General features: G+C 22.8%; 1 long non-coding RNA gene across 1 annotated transcript; it reads left to right on the top strand.

Moving 5' to 3' along the window:
* The first annotated feature begins 1,838 nt into the window (after positions 1–1,838).
* LOC135925104 (uncharacterized) lies at positions 1,839–2,385 on the top strand. Its single transcript, XR_010571533.1, has 3 exons — positions 1,839–1,969; positions 2,015–2,128; positions 2,176–2,385. It is a non-coding gene; the product is annotated as an uncharacterized LOC135925104 (long non-coding RNA).
* The last annotated feature ends 2,005 nt before the right edge of the window (positions 2,386–4,390 follow it).

The following is a 4,390-nucleotide window of genomic DNA, read 5'->3' as shown; positions in this document are numbered from 1 at the left end:
CAATCTAGTGTTGAAATTTTTCTTACAAAATTTTTAAATAAACTTAATATAATCTTTGTACTATGCTAAATAAACTAAACTGACTTCGTTAAAAAGATTAATATAATTTTTATAACATTAAAAAGATTAATATAATTTTTATAACGTTAAAAAGATTAATATAATTTTTATAATGTTAAAAAGATTAATATTATTTTTATTATATTAAGAAATACTATTATTTATACTACGTTAAAAAAGTTACTATTATTTTTACTAAGTTAAAAAATTCACTATTATTTTTACTACGTTAAAAAAAATATACATGAGGGAAGCAAATTTAATATTGCTTATTTTTTTTAATAAATAAAGAGAAAATCATGCCATGGTATTGTGTAATTTTACCATTAAAAAATAAGCATTGGGGAAGGAAATAAATAAATTATTTTTTTAATAAATAAAAGAGAAAGAAATTTTTATATAAAATATTTTTTTCCTTACTTTTTTAAAATAAAAAATTATTCGTTTTTAAAATCCTTAGTTAATGTTTAATAATTGTAATTGTATTATTAAAAATTTACTAACATTATCATTTAGCTCAAGAAATTTTGATGCGAAAAAATTGTTTATTGAAAAAGGACCAAAACTAATTTTACAAAACTTAAAAAAAGAAATCAAAACTTGCATCCGTAATTTTTCTATCGATAAATATGAAAAATATGAATGGCTCACTGGATGTGAATTTTCTAATTCTCTATATTGTTGGTCTATTATTCCCAAAGTAAAGATATGATTGGAGTGATAATCGGATATGAATAATTTTTCAAAGGCAGTTAAACGGCAAAGAATTAACCGCTCATTTGCAGTCGATGATTCAATTAAAAACATTTGGCCAACATCGTATTGAAAATATGATAGATTCGATGCGCAAAATATCAATCGAACAGCAGAATTCTAAAGTTAAATAAAATAGAGAAATATTAAAAATATTGATAAACTCTATATGTTTATTTGGAATTCAGGAGCTCGTGTTCCGTGGTGATAATGAATCTTCTAATTCAGTAAATAGAGGAAATTATATTGAATTAATTTATTTGCTTGCGGAAGAAAATTTACTATTGAAACATTATTTAGAAATAGTGCAGTTTTTATTGGCTATCAAGCAATATTCAAAATTTGATTAATTCTATTACATATGTATTACACCAAAAAATATTAAATATGTCGAATTGGTAGATATTAGTAAATTCCAAATAATAAAAAAAATATTTATTAGATAATTTAAACGACACTTATTCTCAATTTTTCGGCTTACACACGCTGAAAATCGAATTAAAGGTAGTGTTTCTGGATGTTGAAATTAGAAAGAAAAAGAATGTTAATGAAATACTTGAATTTTTAATATGCATCGATTTGATAAAAAAAATTTTAAATTATGTAAATTCATCTTAACTTTGGCTTCAACAACAGCAAGTGCAGAGCGGAGTTTTTCATCTTTAAAAAGAATCAAATCTTATTGCAGAAGCAGGATGAGCCAAAATCGATTATCGAATCTATCTTTGATTTCGATTGAAAAAAAATTATTAAAAAACTTAAATAGCGATAACTTTTATAATGCAGTACTTGATCATTTTACTCAAAAACAAGGACGAATATCAATTATTTATAAATCTTAATGTTTTTATGGTTTTTGAGTTTGACTAAAATAAAAATAAAATTTATTTTTGATTGCTTCCCTAGTAGTAAACTTGACGCTTCGTCACTGCTACAATCTGTTCTAAAAAATCTACAAAATTTCGTTTTATTCTAGCTTTATTTTTATTTTATGCAGTATAAATTTAGTATTTTTATAATTCATATAAATATTTGATAGTTTTCCTGTCAGTTCACGTTATCCAATTTTATGATTGTCTCAGTATATTCCAAAATTAATATTTTTCAAACGAATCCCCAACGACTCCATGGTCCATATGGAGAATGAGGCTTCCTAGTAATTATATAAAATTAAAATGGAAATTTAATATATTTTATTCAGTGATGTTTCCATGACGGAAATTTTATCACTGATAAACTCACCATCTGATGACAATTCTTGCAAAAATTTTCTTAAAAAACTTAAAACAGATGATAATTATGATGAAGCACTTTGGTATGATTTTCGATATGTTAATATTTTATAACTAAAATATTTTAAAGTAAATTATTCGAATTAGAAAAGGACTCAGATCGACATTTTGCACTTTCATTAATTGGGGAACTTAAAAAACTACCTGAAAACCAAAAAATGGAAGCAAAAATAAGTTTGTTTACTATTATAAGTGAATATCAGCAATTAGCAAAAAATATTCAATCATTGTAACTATTAAATATGTTAATATTAGTTGGAAAGAATTTTGATTATAATATCAAGATTATCTATTTAATTTGAATGTCTTTTTTATAATCAAACATTTTTATATATATAATAAATAATTATAAAGTATTTATTTAATATCTAAAATATATATAATAAAATAAACTATTTATTGTTCCTATTTTATGATTAATTTTTTAAAAATCTCTTAACTAAAATATTCCTGGCAGAGTTTGGAACCAATACTTTAAAACTAAGACAAATCTAGCCCAGGATCCATTAGAGCCCTACAAGTTCACCTAGACTGAAGTTGAGCTAAAAAATTAAAAATAGGGTAGGCTTGGGCAAAAAAGAAATCATTGTATTGAAAAAAATTTACCAGATAATTATTGACATTGAAAAAATATATCATAATAGAATATAATTTGCACCAAAAAGATGTAATAAATATTCTATTGTGATATTTATTTTTCATAATTTTAGCTTAACTAATTTTAATTTAAGTAAATAACCTTTTTCAAAATTTATTTCTAATGTGCTAATTTTCTCCAAAAATAATATACTCTAGACTAAACAAATGTTCTTAGAACATTTTATGCAAGAGTTGGCCATTATTTAATAAACAGTAATTTTAAGTTTGACAAATCATCTAAAAGATATATATATATTATTTTACCTATTTTAAAAGATTAGTTGTTAATTGTTATATTTCAAAAAACAAAAGTTAGTAAATGATGATTTTTAACAAATTAACTAGATACTTTAACAACATAAAATATATACAAAAATTAGTTGGTAAACATTCAACTAATTCTCAGGTATATAACAATATTCTGAAAGAGTTATAACAAGAATATTATTTGTTATTTTTTCTTCTATCTTTCATAGATTTTATTTTATATTTTTGGAAAAAGAGAAATAAGAACTTCCTATTTGCAGTTCTAGCATAAAAATATCATGTGTCTCACCTATAAGCACTTAGTGAGCATGTGTTTTCAGGTGCTTGGTTTACCTTAAGTTCAAGAAATTCCTCATTATGTTCTTCAAATTTAAACAAATTAAAATTAATTTTGAATATATCTGTATTTAAGTTTATTTGGCCAAAGTTTTTTCAAATTAATTATTGGTTTAGTTTTCCTATAAAAAATTAAGGTATGAAATTTTGATACTCTTTGATATAAATGATGGCCTAGAATTGGTGCAATTTAGATTGTTAATAGTATTATAATAAAAAGCTGCTGCCACTTCTTTCATTAGCATATAGGTCTATATATATAGCATTTATTGAAATAAATGCAATGATATAATTCAATTAATTTGCAAAAATAAATTTAATTAAAAGTATAAGCAAATAAAAGCTTTTTCTTTTTTCAATCAGTTTAAAAATCAAATTAGTAGTAGATGACTTTATTTATAAATTCATAGCTTAATGTAGGCTTAAAAAAATTAATCTATATTAAATATATTTGCCAATATTAAGTATCTGTACCAACACATCTCATTGATATACTATTTATTACCAGGATATTAAGATGTTAATGAATGATACTTAAAATATTGAATAAATAAGAAATTTAGGCTTGCTAAAATATAAAATTTAGGCATTCCAAATTAGAAAAAATTTCTAAGACATGCTTTGGCTCATCCCCCAGCAAGGCCACTGTTATATATGTTATTCATAAACATAATTTATCATTTAATGCAATTTTTATTGAAGTTATAGTTAATTATCAGAATACCTCTTAAAATATTATTTCCACATAAATCTGACAAATTCTAAACAAAAGTACCCCAATTTAATTTGAAATAAATTTAAAGCTTAGAAGGGGAATTCTTTTAGAAAAAATTAATTTATCCTACATAGATTAAATATTTGTGATAAATTTATTAATATGGTATACATTTTAGTTTTCTAGATGTTCATATAATCTAAAATGATAACTGAGTTATTAAACCATTTTCTAATATGTAATAATCTTACCCCTGTATCCATGCAGAGTTTACTAAGTAATGACTATTTTATTATAACTTTTTTTTATTAACCCGAACGATGGCCAT

This window comes from Gordionus sp. m RMFG-2023, chromosome 2 (assembly GCF_954871325.1).
Source record: "Gordionus sp. m RMFG-2023 chromosome 2, tfGorSpeb1-WG-v2, whole genome shotgun sequence".
Classification (NCBI taxonomy): Eukaryota; Metazoa; Nematomorpha; class Gordioida; order Chordodea; family Parachordodidae; genus Gordionus; species Gordionus sp. m RMFG-2023.
The sequence above is the reverse complement of the archived record's forward strand: the minus strand, read 5'-3'. Positions and strand labels throughout refer to the sequence as shown.